The sequence below is a fragment of the Poeciliopsis prolifica genome, unplaced genomic scaffold (genome assembly GCF_027474105.1).
Source record: "Poeciliopsis prolifica strain line A6 unplaced genomic scaffold, Auburn_PproV2 SCAFFOLD063, whole genome shotgun sequence".
NCBI classification, from domain to species: Eukaryota; Metazoa; Chordata; class Actinopteri; order Cyprinodontiformes; family Poeciliidae; genus Poeciliopsis; species Poeciliopsis prolifica.
In genome coordinates this window covers 2,195,205-2,215,000 of record NW_026562438.1, presented here as the reverse complement: position 1 = coordinate 2,215,000, position 19,796 = coordinate 2,195,205, and the positions used below count along the sequence as shown (strand labels likewise).

The 19,796-nt window shown below is 45.6% G+C and overlaps 1 pseudogene; it reads right to left on the bottom strand.

The window, feature by feature from the left end:
- Positions 1-7,730: 7,730 nt before the first annotated feature.
- Positions 7,731-14,530, bottom strand: LOC129351016 (thioredoxin-interacting protein-like; annotated as a pseudogene).
- Between the last annotated feature and the right edge of the window lie 5,266 nt (positions 14,531-19,796).

Genomic DNA, 19,796 nt, shown 5'->3' with positions numbered 1-19,796 from the left:
CTCCTTCAGCTCCTTCAGCTCCATTAGCTCCTTCAGTCCTTTAGCTCCTTCAGCTCCTTTAGCTCCTTTAGCTCCTTCAGCTCCTTTAGCTCCTTCAGCTCCATTAGCTCCTTCAGCTCCTTCAGCTCCATTAGCTCCTTCAGCTCCATTAGCTCCTTTAGCTCCTTCAGCTCCATTAGCTCCTTCAGCTCCTTCAGCTCCTTTAGCTCCTTCAGCTCCTTTAGCTCCTTCAGCTCCTTCAGCTCCATTAGCTCCTTCAGCTCCTTCAGCACCTTTAGCTCCTTCAGCTCCATTAGCTCCTTCAGCTCCTTCAGCTCCATTAGCTCCTTCAGCTCCTTCAGCTCCTTTAGCTCCTTCAGCTCCTTTAGCTCCTTTAGCTCCTTCAGCTCCTTTAGCTCCTTTAGCTCCATTAGCTCCTTCAGCTCCTTTAGCTCCTTCAGCTCCATTAGCTCCTTCAGCTCCTTTAGCTCCTTCAGCTCCTTTAGCTCCTTTAGCTCCTTCAGCTCCTCTAGCACCTTTAGCTCGTTCAGCTCCATTAGCTCCTTCAGCTCCTTCAGCTCCTTTAGCTCCTTTAGCTCCATTAGCTCCTTCAGCTCCTTTAGCTCCTTCAGCTCCATTAGCTCCTTCAGCTTCTTTAGCTCCTTCAGCTCCTTTAGCTCCTTCAGCTCCTTTAGCTCCTTCAGCTCCTTTAGCTACTTCAGCTCCTTTAGCTCCTTCAGCTCCTTTAGCTCCTTTAGCTCCTTCAGCTCCTTTAGCTCCTTCAGCTCCTTTAGCTCCTTCAGCTCCTTTAGCTCCATTAGCTCCTTCAGCTACTTTAGCTCCTTCAGCTCCTTCAGCTCCTTTAGCTCCTTCAGCTACTTTAGCTCCTTCAGCTTCTTTAGCTCCATTAGCTCCTTCAGCTACTTTAGCTCCTTCAGCTCCTTCAGCTCCTTTAGCTCCTTCAGCTACTTTAGCTCCTTCAGCTCCATTAGCTCCTTCAGCTCCTTCAGCTACTTTAGCTCCTTCAGCTACTTTAGCTCCTTCAGCTCCTTTAGCTCCTTCAGCTACTTTAGCTCCTTTAGCTCCTTCAGCTCCATTAGCTCCTTCAGCTCCTTCAGCTACTTTAGCTCCTTCAGCTACTTTAGCTCCTTCAGCTACTTTAGCTCCTTCAGCTCCTTCAGCTCCTTTAGCTCCTTCAGCTACTTTAGCTCCTTCAGCTACTTTAGCTCCTTCAGCTCCATTAGCTCCTTCAGCTCCTTCAGCTACTTTAGCTCCTTCAGTCCTTTAGCTCCTTCAGCTACTTTAGCTCCTTCAGCTCCTTTAGCTCCTTCAGCTACTTTAGCTCCTTTAGCTCCTTCAGCTCCATTAGCTCCTTCAGCTCCTTCAGCTACTTTAGCTCCTTCAGCTCCTTTAGCTCCATTAGCTCCTTCAGCTCCTTCAGCTCCTTCAGCTCCTTTAGCTCCTTTAGCTCCTTCAGCTCCTTCAGCTCCTTCAGCTCCTTTAGCTCCTTTAGCTCCTTCAGCTCCTTTAGCTACTTCAGCTCCTTTAGCTCCTTCAGCTCCTTTAGCTCCTTTAGCTCCTTCAGCTCCTTTAGCTCCTTCAGCTCCTTTAGCTCCTTCAGCTCCTTTAGCTCCTTCAGCTCCTTTAGCTCCATTAGCTCCTTCAGCTCCTTCAGCTACTTTAGCTCCTTCAGCTCCTTCTGCTCCTTTAGCTCCTTCAGCTCCTTTAGCTCCTTCAGCTCCTTTAGCTCCTTCAGCTCCTTCAGCTCCTTTAGCTCCTTCAGCTCCTTTAGCTCCATTAGCTCCTTCAGCTCCTTCAGCTACTTTAGCTCCTTCAGCTCCTTCTGCTCCTTTAGCTCCTTCAGCTCCTTTAGCTCATTAGCTCCTTCAGCTCCTTCAGCTACTTTAGCTCCTTCAGCTCCTTCTGCTCCTTTAGCTCCTTCAGCTCCTTTAGCTCCTTCAGCTCCTTTAGCTCCTTCAGCTCCTTCAGCTCCTTTAGCTCCTTCAGCTCCTTTAGCTACTTCAGCTCCTTTAGCTCCTTCAGCTCCTTTAGCTCCTTTAGCTCCTTCAGCTCCTTTAGCTCCTTCAGCTCCTTTAGCTCCTTCAGCTCCTTTAGCTCCATTAGCTCCTTCAGCTACTTTAGCTCCTTCAGCTCCTTCAGCTCCTTTAGCTCCTTCAGCTACTTTAGCTCCTTCAGCTTCTTTAGCTCCATTAGCTCCTTCAGCTACTTTAGCTCCTTCAGCTCCTTCAGCTCCTTTAGCTCCTTCAGCTACTTAGCTCCTTCAGCTCCATTAGCTCCTTCAGCTCCTTCAGCTACTTTAGCTCCTTCAGCTCCTTTAGCTCCTTCAGCTACTTTAGCTCCTTCAGCTCCTTTAGCTCCTTCAGCTACTTTAGCTCCTTTAGCTCCTTCAGCTCCATTAGCTCCTTCAGCTCCTTCAGCTACTTTAGCTCCTTCAGCTACTTAGCTCCTTCAGCTACTTTAGCTCCTTCAGCTCCTTCAGCTCCTTTAGCTCCTTCAGCTACTTTAGCTCCTTCAGCTCCATTAGCTCCTTCAGCTCCTTCAGCTACTTTAGCTCCTTCAGCTCCTTTAGCTCCTTCAGCTACTTTAGCTCCTTCAGCTCCTTTAGCTCCTTCAGCTACTTTAGCTCCTTTAGCTCCTTCAGCTCCATTAGCTCCTTTAGCTCCTTTAGCTCCTTCAGCTCCTTTAGCTACTTCAGCTCCTTTAGCTCCTTCAGCTCCTTTAGCTCCTTTAGCTCCTTCAGCTCCTTTAGCTCCTTCAGCTCCTTTAGCTCCTTCAGCTCCTTTAGCTCCATTAGCTCCTTCAGCTACTTTAGCTCCTTCAGCTCCTTCAGCTCCTTTAGCTCCTTCAGCTACTTTAGCTCCTTCAGCTTCTTAGCTCCATTAGCTCCTTCAGCTACTTTAGCTCCTTCAGCTCCTTCAGCTCCTTTAGCTCCTTCAGCTACTTTAGCTCCTTCAGCTCCATTAGCTCCTTCAGCTCCTTCAGCTACTTTAGCTCCTTCAGCTCCTTTAGCTCCTTCAGCTACTTTAGCTCCTTCAGCTCCTTTAGCTCCTTCAGCTACTTTAGCTCCTTTAGCTCCTTCAGCTCCATTAGCTCCTTCAGCTCCTTCAGCTACTTTAGCTCCTTCAGCTACTTTAGCTCCTTCAGCTACTTTAGCTCCTTCAGCTCCTTCAGCTCCTTTAGCTCCTTCAGCTACTTTAGCTCCTTCAGCTACTTTAGCTCCTTTAGCTCCATTAGCTCCTTCAGCTCCTTCAGCTACTTTAGCTCCTTCAGCTCCTTTAGCTCCTTCAGCTACTTTAGCTCCTTCAGCTCCTTTAGCTCCTTCAGCTACTTTAGCTCCTTTAGCTCCTTCAGCTCCATTAGCTCCTTCAGCTCCTTCAGCTACTTTAGCTCCTTCAGCTCCTTTAGCTCCATTAGCTCCTTCAGCTCCTTCAGCTCCTTCAGCTCCTTTAGCTCCTTTAGCTCCTTCAGCTCCTTCAGCTCCTTCAGCTCCTTTAGCTCCTTTAGCTCCTTCAGCTCCTTTAGCTACTTCAGCTCCTTTAGCTCCTTCAGCTCCTTTAGCTCCTTTAGCTCCTTCAGCTCCTTTAGCTCCTTCAGCTCCTTTAGCTCCTTCAGCTCCTTTAGCTCCTTCAGCTCCTTTAGCTCCATTAGCTCCTTCAGCTCCTTCAGCTACTTTAGCTCCTTCAGCTCCTTCTGCTCCTTTAGCTCCTTCAGCTCCTTTAGCTCCTTCAGCTCCTTTAGCTCCTTCAGCTCCTTTCAGCTCCTTTAGCTCCTTCAGCTCCTTTAGCTACTTCAGCTCCTTTAGCTCCTTCAGCTCCTTTAGCTCCTTTAGCTCCTTCAGCTCCTTTAGCTCCTTCAGCTCCTTTAGCTCCTTCAGCTCCTTTAGCTCCATTAGCTCCTTCAGCTACTTTAGCTCCTTCAGCTCCTTCAGCTCCTTTAGCTCCTTCAGCTACTTTAGCTCCTTCAGCTTCTTTAGCTCCATTAGCTCCTTCAGCTACTTTAGCTCCTTCAGCTCCTTCAGCTCCTTTAGCTCCTTCAGCTACTTTAGCTCCTTCAGCTCCATTAGCTCCTTCAGCTCCTTCAGCTACTTTAGCTCCTTCAGCTCCTTTAGCTCCTTCAGCTACTTTAGCTCCTTCAGCTCCTTTAGCTCCTTCAGCTATTTAGCTCCTTTAGCTCCTTCAGCTCCATTAGCTCCTTCAGCTCCTTCAGCTACTTTAGCTCCTTCAGCTACTTTAGCTCCATTAGCTCCTTCAGCTCCTTCAGCTACTTTAGCTCCTTCAGCTCCTTTAGCTCCATTAGCTCCTTCAGCTCCTTCAGCTCCTTCAGCTCCTTTAGCTCCTTTAGCTCCTTCAGCTCCTTCAGCTCCTTCAGCTCCTTTAGCTCCTTTAGCTCCTTCAGCTCCTTTAGCTCCTTCAGCTCCTTTAGCTCCTTCAGCTCCTTTAGCTCCTTTAGCTCCTTCAGCTCCTTTAGCTCCTTCAGCTCCTTTAGCTCCTTCAGCTCCTTTAGCTCCTTCAGCTCCTTTAGCTCCTTTAGCTCCTTCAGCTCCTTCAGCTACTTTAGCTCCTTCAGCTCCTTCTGCTCCTTTAGCTCCTTCAGCTACTTTAGCTCCTTCAGCTCCTTTAGCTCCTTCAGCTACTTTAGCTCCTTCAGCTCCTTTAGCTCCTTCAGCTACTTTAGCTCCTTCAGCTCCATTAGCTCCTTCAGCTCCTTCAGCTACTTTAGCTCCTTCAGCTCCTTTAGCTCCATTAGCTCCTTCAGCTCCTTCAGCTCCTTTAGCTCCTTTAGCTCCTTCAGCTCCTTCAGCTCCTTCAGCTCCTTTAGCTCCTTTAGCTCCTTCAGCTCCTTTAGCTACTTCAGCTCCTTCAGCTCCTTTAGCTCCTTTAGCTCCTTCAGCTCCTTTAGCTCCTTCAGCTCCTTTAGCTCCTTCAGCTCCTTTAGCTCCTTCAGCTCCTTTAGCTCCATTAGCTCCTTCAGCTCCTTCAGCTACTTTAGCTCCTTCAGCTCCTTCTGCTCCTTTAGCTCCTTCAGCTACTTTAGCTCCTTCAGCTCCTTTAGCTCCTTCAGCTACTTTAGCTCCTTCAGCTCCTTTAGCTCCTTCAGCTACTTTAGCTCCTTCAGCTCCATTAGCTCCTTCAGCTCCTTCAGCTACTTTAGCTCCTTCAGCTCCTTCAGCTCCTTTAGCTCCTTCAGCTCCTTTATCTCCTTCAGCTCCTTTAGCTCCATTAGCTCCTTCAGCTCCTTTAGCCCTTCAGCTCCTTTAGCTCCTTTAGCTCCTTCAGCTCCATTAGCTCCTTCAGCTCCTTTAGCTCCTTCAGCTCCTTTAGCTCCTTCAGCTCCATTAGCTCCTTCAGCTCCTTCAGCTCCTTTAGCTCCTTCAGCTCCATTAGCTCCTTTAGCTCCTTCAGCTCCTTTAGCTCCTTTCTCGCTGTTGTATTTTGGTCATTATTTTTGCTCTTAGTGTTGAGATGTGTGTGACAGATTTGTCTATCAGACATTTATAGAAATACGGAACAAATCGCGTCTATCGGTTCAATACGGGATGATTGTGTGTTTTATGGGAGGGGCAGCAAAACTAATTACAAGACAACAACCACCTGTCATTCTTGGGTTATTTACAATCCTCCTGTTGAGACATGGACTGTCCTTACTGTCTTTCAACCACTTTGAAAACATTTCTTTGCCCCTCCAACATCTTTGTTTTGGGCCCCACAGAGTTTTTCTCCTGTTAACAACTCTAATAGAAAATAAAGGCTAGAACAAGAAATACAAAATTACACAACAAAAAAAAACTAAATAAAGGTAAGTTATTGAGAAGAGGGGCGAACTGAAATTCTTCCATTAAATCACAATTTATTTGCTTTTAAGGTCTTTTTCAGACATCTGTTAAAGGAGGAAAGTTTGTTTTTGAGAGCAGAGATTGACAGGGAGCATTTTGCATAACGGCATTTATGGATATAATATTTGTATAATCATCAAAACATTCACTAAAACTTCTACATTTTTTTCTTTGATATATAATTATATAATTATTTGTAAAGAATTAAAGTCCACATTTACAGATCTAGAGGATAAAAAGTTACAAATTCATCCCAAAGGTTTCTTACTTCTTTACATTCATAAAACAAATGTTTAGTAGTTTCCAGTTGAGTTGTACAAAAACCACAATTCCCAACATTGAATTTAAATCTCTCCCTTAAGTTCTCATTTGAAGGATATATGTCATTTATTATTTTAAATTGTAATTCTTTATATTTAGGAGGAATTGGAATTTCAAATAATTAGTCCGAATTTTGGTTATCAAGATTTGTTAAAATGCTGTAGGAGAAATGTACATATCATGTATAGAATATTGATTGAAAACCTATTGGAACATTATTGTCTCTCATGTCCAGGTTCTCAGTTTGAAGCTTATGAAGACTTGGAACAGAGAAACTAGAAATACTGTTTTAACGAACATAAAAAGGACATCGGTTTTACTATGTAAAACATGTCAGTGAACAATCAGTCCCATAAATCCTGTTAAAATCCTCCAAACTGAAAATATCACCATTTTCATCCATTAAATGACATGAATTTTGTGTTAAGACGCTTTAAAAATACAGATAGCAGATAATTGACCAGATTTGTTTATTCCACCAATCATTTATAAATATAGATCTTCTGCCACATAGAATGGGACATTATGATTGCTGAAGTTGTGATTGAAAATGAACTTCCACTGTAATAAAACATGTTGATGGAAATGTGAGAGTTGAGGGGAGTTTAGTTGATTTGAAATCACATTTTAGAAGCAACTCAACACCACCCACACTTTGAAACATAAACGACGTATAACAAACCAATAACATCACCCTTTTTTAAAAAGGACTGAAGCCATCTTATTGTTAAAGTAGCATTCATAATTTCAAAATCAATTGCTATGATACCACCTTTTTTCTAATTTTTTAGCAAATCACTTTTTCTGATGTAATGGTGTTTGTTTTTCCAAATAAAATTAAAAAAATTATTCTGTTAATCTGTTTTATGAGATTTGGAGGGATGGCTAAGGAATAAGCAGGAAACGTCAGCCTGGATAAGGGTTCAGTTTTTATTAATAATGTTGCTAAAAAAAAACAATAAACTAATTAAAAATAATAATAATAATGTTCTTAACGGAGCCGCTGCTATCGGAAATGCTAACGGAGCCGCTGCTATCGGAAATGCTAACGGAGCCGCTGCTATCGGAAATGCTAACGGAGCCGCTGCTATCGGAAATGCTAACGGAGCCGCTGCTATCGGAAATGCTAACGGAGCCGCTGCTATCGGAAATGCTAACGGAGCCGCTGCTATCGGAAATGCTAACGGAGCCGCTGCTATCGGAAATGCTAACGGAGCCGCTGCTATCGGAAATGCTAACGGAGCTAGCTCACCGGTACTGAATGTGAACTCCATCAGTAGCAGCTGTTGCCGAACCGGACCGGGTTTTAGTACTGAAGGATCAAAGCTGAGTGAGTGAAATATTAATGACTCTGAGATTCAAATATATTCATATGTTATTAATGTTTATTCAATGAATAGAACATTTAGAAAAATCGGGCTATTTACAAAATATACATGATTGTAACTTCCTGTTACTGTAGAAAACCCCCCCCCAAAATATTTACAAACAATAAACACGATTTCATAAAGAGTCGACATTATCATCAGAAACACTCAGGCCATCTTTAAACTGCAGAGTCATCGTCTTTATAAACTGCTGAGTCATGTAAATATGTCAGGATAAAACAGAGCAGCTGTCGGATGATGGATCAGTTTTGGTCTTAAAGGCACTTAAAGGGACAGTCTCCTCCTTCTGTCTGTCTTCAAAAAACCTGTTGAGAGTGAACAGCGTCTTCATCAACCTGAAGACCAAGAAGGTTAAAGGTCAGGCATCCATCCAAAGCCTGTGACTGGAGGGAGGCGTTCGGGTTCCTCACCTCGCTGTAGGCAGGCGGAGCGGGGTAGCACCCCTCAGTAACCCCGATGAAGAACCCCACGTCATCGTCGTCGTAGTCGTACAGCAGCGGCATGCGGGGCCGTCCGCCCTCAGGTCCTGGTGGATGTTGCTGTAGCTGGGGGGGCCGGAGGAGGCGGAGCCCCGGCTGCTCATGCTGCCGGTTCTGCTGCCGACGCCGCTGAACGGGATGGTGCCGATGACCAGAGGCAGCTCCAGCACCAGCTTCTCGCTGCCGGGGATGTGCAGGTACACCTGGGGGGCGGACAGGTGTGGTGAACGGTGATGTCATCTGCATAACGGCTGAGTTCAACCACGCTTCTTCTTCTGCTTCATCACAGAAACAGGCACTGGTAGGGGCCAAAGGTGGAGCCCTGAGGAACACCTGAAGCTTCCCTGGTTTCTGTCCAGGCTCTGTTATGATGACATCACAGACGACTCACCATGAGGGCATAGTCCACCTTGATGATGTCACAGCCGAGCAAAGTGGGCTTCAGCTTTGGGACCCGGAGGCTCCGCCCCTGCCACATGTCGCACATGCCGGACATGATGGCGTTCCCCCGAACCGCTGCCAGTTTTTGGCTCAGAATCTGTGAAGGAACCCGGAGTTGAGCCTTGCAGCAGAACCCAGAGGTTCTGGGACGGTTCTGACTTGGCCTCGCTCACCTTAGCGGTCCCGTTGACGCAATAGGAGTGTCTGGCGACGATGGCGGCCTTCGGCACCACGATCCGAGAGCAGGTGTTCTGGAACGTGGCGTTGATATTGATGTCCTCGCCCTCGCAGAAGCCCTTCCTGTCGATCTGAGCCGAAACCGACACCTGGCCGTCAGGGATGAACAGACAGGTGAGCTTCTTCTGCCGGGAGGCCGCCACTGGAGCCTGGAGCAGGGGTCAGAGGTCAGCGGGTTAGGAGAAAGATCGGGATTAAAATCAGGATCTGGGTCCGGATGTGTGGACCCAGATCAACAGAACCATGAACCGCAGCTTTACTTTTCTATCTAATCATGTGGATCAGATGCTGCTGTTGTTGGTTCTGGTTCTGTATGTGCGGGTCGTACCAGCAGGTCGGGTCGGTTCACGTCCAGCGGCTCCTCCACTTCAAACTCTTTCTTGCACTGCAATGCATGCTGGGAAGGCCGCTGCAGTTCGGCGCTCACGTAGTACCGTACTGACCCAAACTTCCCTTTAAAGGAGGAGACCAGGCGCCTGCAACAGAACCATCAGAACCAACAGAACCATCAGAACCATCAGAACCAACAGAACCATCAGAACCATCAGAACCATCAGAACCAACAGAACCAACAGAACCATCAGAACCAACAGAACCATCAGAACCAACGGAACCATCAGAACCATCGGAACCAACAGAACCATCGGAACCATTGGAACCAACAGAACCATCGGAACCATCAGAACCAACAGAACCATCGGAAACAACAGAACCATCAGAACCAACAGAACCAACAGAACCATCAGAACCAACAGAACCATCAGAACCATCAAAACCAACAGAACCATCAGAACCAACAGAACCATCAGAACCAACAGAACCATCAGAACCATCAGAACCAACAGAACCATCAGAACCAACAGAACCAACAGAACCATCGGAAACAACAGAACCATCAGAACCATCGGAACCAACAGAACCATCAGAACCAACAGAACCATCAGAACCATCGGAACCAACAGAACCATCTGAACACAGAACCAACAGAACCATCGGAACCATCAGAACCAACAGAACCATCGGAACCATCAGAACCAACAGAACCATCGGAACCAACGGAACCATCGGAATCAACAGAACCATCAGAACCAACAGAACCATCGGAACCAACGGAACCATCGGAACCAACAGAACCATCAAAACCAACAGAACCAACAGAACCATCAAAACCAACAGAACCAACAGAACCATCAGAACCATCAGAACCATCAGAACCACAGAACCAACAGAACCATCAGAACCATCAGAACCAACGGAACCATCAGAACCATCAGAACCAACAGAACCAACAGAACCATCAGAACCATCAGAACCAACAGAACCAACAGAACCATCAGAAGCATCAGAACCAACAGAACCAACAGAACCAACAAAACCATCGGAACCAACAGAACCAACAGAACCATCAGAACCAACAGAACCATCGGAACCAACGGAACCATCGGAACCAACAGAACCAACAGAACCATCAGAACCAACAGAACCATCAGAACCAACAGAACCAACGGAACCATCAGAACAACAGAACCAACAGAACCATCAGAACCATCAGAACCATCAGAACCAACAGAACCAACAGAACCATCAGAACCAACAGAACCAACAGAACCAACAAAACCATCGGAACCATCAGAACCATCGGAACCATCAGAACCAACAGAACCATCAGAACCAACGGAACCATCGGAACCAACAGAACCATCGGAACCAACGGAACCATCAGAACCAACAGAACCAACAAAACCATCGGAACCAACAGAACCAACAGAACCATCAGAACCATCAGAACCAACAGAACCAACAGAACCATCAGAACCATCAGAACCAACAGAACCAACAGAACCATCAGAACCAACAGAACCATCGGAACCAACGGAACCATCGAACCAACAGAACCATTGGAACCAACAGAACCATCAGAACCAACAGAACCATCGAACCAACAGAACCATCGGAACCAACAGAACCATTGGAACCATCAGAACCATCGGAACCAACAGAACCATCGGAACACAGAACCATCGGAACCAACAGAACCATTGGAACCAACGCAAACATCAGAACCAACGGAAACAACGGAACCATCGGAACCAACAGAACCATCGGAACCAACAGAACCATCAGAACCAACAGAACCATCGGAAACAACAGAACCATCGGAAACAACGGAACCATCGGAACCAACAGAACCATCAGAACCAACGGAACCATCAGAACCAACGGAACCATCGGAACCAACGGAACCATCAGAACCAACAGAACCATCGGAACCAACGGAACCATCGGAACCAACGGAACCATCGGAACCAACGGAACCATCGGAACCATCGGAACCAACAGAACCATCGGAACCATCAGAACCAACGGAACCATCGGAACCAACAGAACCATCGGAACCAACAGAACCATCGGAACCAACAGAACCATCAGAACCAACAGAACCATCGGAACCAACAGAACCATCAGAACCAACAGAACCATCGGAACCAACGGAACCATCGGAACCAACAGAACCATCAGAACCAACAGAACCATCGGAACCAACAGAACCATCGGAACCAACAGAACCATCAGAACCAACAGAACCAACAGAACCATCGGAAACAACAGAACCATCAGAACCATCGGAACCAACAGAACCATCAGAACCAACAGAACCATCAGAACCATCGGAACCAACAGAACCATCTGAACACAGAACCAACAGAACCATCGGAACCATCAGAACCAACAGAACCATCGGAACCATCAGAACCAACAGAACCATCGGAACCAACGGAACCATCGGAATCAACAGAACCATCAGAACCAACAGAACCATCGGAACCAACGGAACCATCGGAACCAACAGAACCATCAAAACCAACAGAACCAACAGAACCATCAAAACCAACAGAACCAACAGAACCATCAAAACCAACAGAACCAACAGAACCATCAGAACCATCAGAACCATCAGAACCAACAGAACCAACAGAACCATCAGAACCATCAGAACCAACGGAACCATCAGAACCATCAGAACCAACAGAACCAACAGAACCATCAGAACCATCAGAACCAACAGAACCAACAGAACCATCAGAACCATCAGAACCAACAGAACCAACAGAACCAACAAAACCATCGGAACCAACAGAACCAACAGAACCATCAGAACCAACAGAACCATCAGAACCAACGGAACCATCGGAACCAACAGAACCAACAGAACCATCAGAACCAACAGAACCATCAGAACCAACAGAACCAACGGAACCATCAGAACCAACAGAACCAACAGAACCATCAGAACCATCAGAACCATCAGAACCAACAGAACCAACAGAACCATCAGAACCATCAGAACCAACAGAACCAACAGAACCAACAAAACCATCGGAACCATCAGAACCAACAGAACCATCAGAACCAACGGAACCATCGGAATCAACAGAACCATCGGAACCAACGGAACCATCAGAACCAACAGAACCAACAAAACCATCGGAACCAACAGAACCAACAGAACCATCAGAACCAACAGAACCAACAAAACCATCGGAACCAACAGAACCAACAGAACCATCAGAACCATCAGAACCAACAGAACCAACAGAACCATCAGAACCATCAGAACCAACAGAACCAACAGAACCATCAGAACCAACAGAACCATCGGAACCAACGGAACCATCGGAACCAACAGAACCATTGGAACCAACAGAACCATCAGAACCAACAGAACCATCGGAACCAACAGAACCATCGGAACCAACAGAACCATTGGAACCATCAGAACCATCGGAACCAACAGAACCATCGGAACACAGAACCATCGGAACCAACAGAACCATTGGAACCAACGCAAACATCAGAACCAACGGAAACAACGGAACCATCGGAACCAACAGAACCATCGGAACCAACAGAACCATCAGAACCAACAGAACCATCGGAAACAACAGAACCATCGGAAACAACGGAACCATCGGAACCAACAGAACCATCGGAACCAACGGAACCAACAGAACCAACAGAACCATCAGAACCATCGGAACCATTGGAACCAACAGAACCATCGGAACCATCAGAACCAACAGAACCATCAGAACCAACAGAACCATCAGAACCAACGGAACCATCAGAACCAACGGAACCATCAGAACCAACGGAACCATCAGAACCAACAGAACCATCGGAACCAACGGAACCATCAGAACCAACAGAACCATTGGAACCATCAGAACCATCGGAACCAACGGAACCATCGGAACCAACAGAACCATCGGAACCATCAGAACCAACAGAACCATCGGAACCATCAGAACCAACGGAACCATCGGAACCAACAGAACCATCGGAACCAACAGAACCATCGGAACCAACAGAACCATCAGAACCAACAGAACCATCGGAACCAACAGAACCATCAGAACCACAGAACCATCGGAACCAACAGAACCATCGGAACCAACAGAACCATCAGAACCAACAGAACCATCGGAACCAACGGAACCAACAGAACCATCAGAACCAACAGAACCAACGGAACCATCGGAACCAACAGAACCATCGGAACCAACAGAACCATCGGAACCAACAGAACCATCAGAACCAACAGAACCAACAGAACCATCAGAACCAACAGAACCAACGGAACCATCGGAACCAACAGAACCATCAGAACCATCGGAACCAACAGAACCATCGGAACCAACAGAACCATCAGAACCAACAGAACCAACAGAACCATCAGAACCAACAGAACCATCGGAACCAACGGAACCATCGGAACCAACAGAACCATCAGAACCATCGGAACCAACAGAACCAACAGAACCATCATAACTATCAGGACCAACAGAACCATAAGATCCAACAGAACCAACAGAACCATCAGAACCACCAGAACCAAACAGAACCGAACAGAACCAGAGAAGTGGCTCACCAGGAGGAGGAAGCTCAAAGCCGAACTGGAAGCAGAAGCATTTCCCCGCAGGAAGCAGGAAGTAGCCGTCAGAATCTGTGGACACGGAGTGACGTTAGGGGACAGAGACACTCGGGACGCTGCTGTCCAGCGGCTTCCTCACCTGTGTTCAGAATCAGGTCCAGTTGGACCTCGTCCTCGTATTTCAGGTATTCCACCTCCTGGCTGCGGCGCAGGCTCTCTACGCGGGCGCAGCCGGCCGCTGTGACCCGCAGGCGCCTGAGCCTGCAGGGGGCGCTGGCCTCCAGTTGGACCGAGCCGGATACTTTGTCCCCACTGCTGTAGAAGGTTCTGTTCGGGTCAGAGAAGACGACCCGGAACACTCGGGGTTTGTTGGCTGAGGACAGAACCATGGCCGACCAGACCGAGGTGAGGAAGAGGAGATCGAGGAAGAACTATCAGAACCAGACGGGTCGAGTGGTTTCTGCAGGACTATGGGGCAGCACAACTTTATACCCGGTGTAGGGGCAGTTAGAGGAAGGGTGGTGTTTTCAGGGATGGGGGGGGGGGGGTTGCCACGTGCCCAGTGTATGTTTAGACCAAGGCTTCACATACAGAGAGCTGTGATTGGTCAGCCCTGACCTTCAGCCAATCACAGCTCAGAGAGGCCGCATGGACAGAAGCTGGCAGGAGAATCAATAGAGTGAGAATAGAAACAGACTGTAAACAACAACAGCTGCTGCCGCCCTGCATCAGAACCATCAGAACCAAACAGAACCATCAGAACCAAACAGAACCATCAGAACCAACAGAACCATCAGAACCAAACAGAACCATCAGAACCAACAGAACCATCAGAACCATCAGAACCAAACAGAACCATCGGAACCAACGGAACCATCGGAACCAACGGAACCATCAGAACCAAACAGAACCATCAAAACCAACGGAACCATCGGAACCATCAGAACCAACAGAACCATCGGAACCAACAGAACCATCAGAACCATCAGAACCAAACAGAACCATCAGAGCCAACAGAACCATCAGAACCAAACAGAACCATCAGAACCAACAGAACCATCAGAACCATCAGAACCAAACAGAACCATCGGAACCAACGGAACCATCGGAACCAACGGAACCATCAGAACCAACAGAACCAACAGAACCAAACAGAACCATCGGAACCAACGGAACCATCGGAACCAAACAGAACCATCAGAACCATCGGAACCAACAGAACCAACGGAACCATCAGAACCAACAGAACCATCGGAACCAACAGAACCAACGGAACCAACGGAACCATCGGAACCAACGGAACCATCAGAACCATCAGAACCAACAGAACCATCAGAACCAAACAGAACCATCGGAACCAACAGAACCAACGGAACCATCGGAACCAAAAAGAACCATCAGAACCATCAGAACCAACAGAACCATCAGAACCATCAGAACCAACAGAACCATCAGAACCAAACAGAACCATCAGAGCCAACAGAACCATCAGAACCATCAGAACCATCGGAACCAACAGAACCATCAGAACCAACAGAACCATCAGAACCAAACAGAACCATCAGAGCCAACAGAACCATCAGAACCATCAGAACCATCGGAACCAACAGAACCAACGGAACCATCGGAACCAAAAAGAACCATCAGAACCATCAGAACCAACAGAACCATCAGAACCATCAGAACTATCGGAACCAACAGAACCATCAGAACCAACAGAACCATCAGAACCATCGGAACCAAACAGAACCAACAGAACCATCAAAACCAACAGAACCATCAGAACCAAACAGAACTATCAGAACCAAACAGAACCATCAGAACCATCAGAACCAAACAGAACCAACAGAACCAACAGAACCATCAGAACCAACAGAACCATCAAAACCAACAGAACCATCAGAACCAAACAGAACCATCAGAACCAAACAGAACCATCAGAACCAACAGAACCAACAGAACCATCGGAAACAACAGAACCATCGGAAACAACGGAACCATCGGAAACAACAGAACCATTGGAACCATCAGAACCATCGGAACCAACAGAACCATCAGAACCAACAGAACCATCAGAACCAACAGAACCATCGGAAACAACAGAACCAACAGAACCATCGGAACCAACAGAACCATCGGAACCATCAGAACCAACAGAACCATCAGAACCAACAGAACCATCAGAACCAACGGAACCATCGGAACCAACGGAACCATCAGAACCATCGGAACCAACGGAACCATCGGAACCAACGGAACCATCGGAACCAACGGAACCATCGGAACCAACAGAACCATCGGAACCAACAGAACCATCGGAACCAACAGAACCATCAGAACCATCAGAACCATCGGAAACAACAGAACCATCGGAAACAACGGAACCATCGGAAACAACAGAACCAACAGAACCATCGAACCATCGGAACCAACAGAACCATCAGAACCAACAGAACCATCGGAACCAACGGAACCATCAGAACCAACGGAACCAACGGAACCAACGGAACCAACGGAACCAACAGAACCATCAGAACCAACAGAACCATCAGAACCAACAGAACCAACAGAACCATCAGAACCAACAGAACCATCGGAACCAACGGAACCATCGGAACCAACAGAACCATCAGAACCAACAGAACCAACGGAACCAACGGAACCATCAGAACCAACAGAACCAACAGAACTATCAGAGCCAAACAGAACCATCGGAACCAACATCACTAATATACTGACCTTTACCCTCAGTGATATGATGACCTTTACCCTCAATGATATACTGACCTTTACCCTCAATGATATACTGACCTTTACCCTCAGTGATATAATGACCTTTACCTCAATGATATAATGACCTTTGCCCTCAGTGATATACTGACCTTTACCCTCAATGATATAATGACCTTTACCCTAAGTGATATACTGACCTTTACCCTCAGTGATATGATGACCTTTACCCTCAATGATAAGATGACCTTTACCCTCAATGATATGATGACCTTGCCCTCAGTGATATACTGACCTTTGCCCTCAATGATAAAATGACCTTTACCCTCACTATATACTGACCTTTGCCCTCAGTGATATACTGACCTTTGCCCTCAGTGATATACTGACCTTTGCCCTCAATGATAAAATGACCTTTACCCTCACTAATATACTGACCTTTGCCCTCAGTGATATAATGACCTTTGCCCTCAGTGATATACTGACCTTTACCTCAATGATAAAATGACCTTTACCCTCAGTGATATACTGACCTTTACCCTCAATGATAAAATGACCTTTACCCTCAGTGATATACTGACCTTTACCCTCAATGATATGATGACCTTTACCTCAATGATATGATGACCTTTACCCTCACTAATATACTGACCTTTGCCCTCAGTGATATACTGACCTTTACCCTCAATGATAAAATGACCTTTGCCCTCAGTGATATACTGACCTTTACCCTCAATGATATGATGACCTTTACCCTCAGTGATATACTGACCTTTACCCTCAGTGATATGATGACCTTTACCCTCAATGATATGATGACCTTTACCCTCACTAATATACTGACCTTTGCCCTCAGTGATATACTGACCTTTGCCCTCAGTGATATACTGACCTTTACCCTCAGTGATATAATGACCTTTACCCTCAGTGATATAATGACCTTTACCCTCAGTGATATAATGACCTTTACCCTCAGTGATATAATGACCTTTACTCTCAGTGATATAATGACCTTTACTCAGTGATATAATGACCTTTACCCTCAGTGATATGATGACCTTTACCCTCAATGATATACTGACCTTTACCCTCAGTGATATAATGACCTTTACCCTCAATGATATAATGACCTTTACCCTCAATGATATGATGACCTTTATCCTCAGTGATATAATGACCTTTACCCTCAGTGATATGATGACCTTTACCCTCAATGATATAATGACCTTTGCCCTCAGTGATATAATGACCTTTACCCTCAGTGATATGATGACCTTTACCCTCAATGATATAATGACCTTTACCCTCAGTGATATGATGACCTTTACCCTCAATGATATGACCTTTGCCCTCAGTGATATAATGACCTTTACCCTCAGTGATATGATGACCTTTACCCTCAATGATATAATGACCTTTACCCTCAGTGATATGATGACCTTTACCCTCAATGATATGATGACCTTTACCCTCAATGATATAATGACCTTTACCCTCAATGATATGATGACCTTTACCCTCAATGATATACTGACCTTTACCCTCAGTGATATGATGACCTTTACCCTCAATGATATAATGACCTTTACCCTCAATGATATGATGACCTTTACCCTCAATGATATACTGACCTTTACCCTCAGTGATATGATGACCTTTACCCTCAATGATATGATGACCTTTACCCTCACTAATATACTGACCTTTACCCTCAGTGATATACTGACCTTTACCTTCAATGATATGATGACCTTTACCTCAATGATATAATGACCTTTACCCTCACTAATATACTGACCTTTACCCTCAGTGATATACTGACCTTTACCCTCAATGATATACTGACCTTTACCCTCAGTGATATGATGACCTTTACCCTCAATGATATGATGACCTTTACCCTCACTAATATACTGACCTTTACCCTCAGTGATATACTGACCTTTACCTTCAATGATATGATGACCTTTACCCTCAATGATATGATGACCTTTACCCTCACTAATATACTGACCTTTACCCTCAGTGATATACTGACCTTTACCCTCAATGATATGATGACCTTTACCCTCAATGATATAATGACCTTTACCCTCACTAATATACTGACCTTTACCCTCAGTGATATACTGACCTTTACCCTCAATGATATACTGACCTTTACCCTCAGTGATATACTGACCTTTACCCTCAATGATATACTGACCTTTGCCCTCAGTGATATACTGACCTTTACCCTCAATGATATGATGACCTTTACCTCAATGATATAATGACCTTTACCCTCAGTGATATACTGACCTTTGCCCTCAGTGATATACTGACCTTTACCCTCAATGATATGATGACCTTTACCCTCAATGATATAATGACCTTTACCCTCAATGATATGATGACCTTTACCCTCAATGATATAATGACCTTTACCCTCAATGATATGATGACCTTTACCCTCAATGATATACTGACCTTTACCCTCAATGATATACTGACCTTTACCCTCAATGATATAATGACCTTTGCCCTCAGTGATATACTGACCTTTACCCTCAGTGATATACTGACCTTTACCCTCAATGATATACTGACCTTTACCCTCAATGATATGATGACCTTTACCCTCAGTGATATACTGACCTTTACCCTCAGTGATATAATGACCTTTACCCTCACTAATATACTGACCTTTGCCCTCAGTGATTTACTGACCTTTGCCCTCAGTGATATACTGACCTTTACCCTCAATGATAAAATGACCTTTACCCTCAGTGATATACTGACCTTCACCATCAGTGATATAATGACCTTTACCCTCAGTGATATGATGACCTTTACCCTCAGTGATATGATGACCTTTACCCTCAATGATATGATGACCTTTACCCTCAGTGATATGATGACCTTTACCCTCAGTGATATGATGACCTTTACCCTCAATGATATGATGACCTTTACCCTCAATGATATGATGACCTTTACCCTCAATGATAAACTGACCTTTACCCTCAGTGATATGATGACCTTTACCCTCAATGATATGATGACCTTTACCCTCAATGATATGATGACCTTTACCCTCAGTGATATGATGACCTTTACCCTCAATGATATGATGACCTTTACCCTCACTAATACACTGACCTTTACCCTCAGTGATATACTGACCTTTAGCCTCAATGATATGATGACCTTTACCCTCAATGATATGATGACCTTTACCCTCAGTGATATGATGACCTTTACCCTCAATGATATGATGACCTTTACCCTCACTAATATACTGACCTTTACCCTCAGTGATATACTGACCTTTACCCTCAGTGATATGATGACCTTTACCCTCAGTGATATGATGACCTTTACCCTCAATGATATGATGACCTTTACCCTCACTAATACACTGACCTTTACCCTCAGTGATATACTGACCTTTA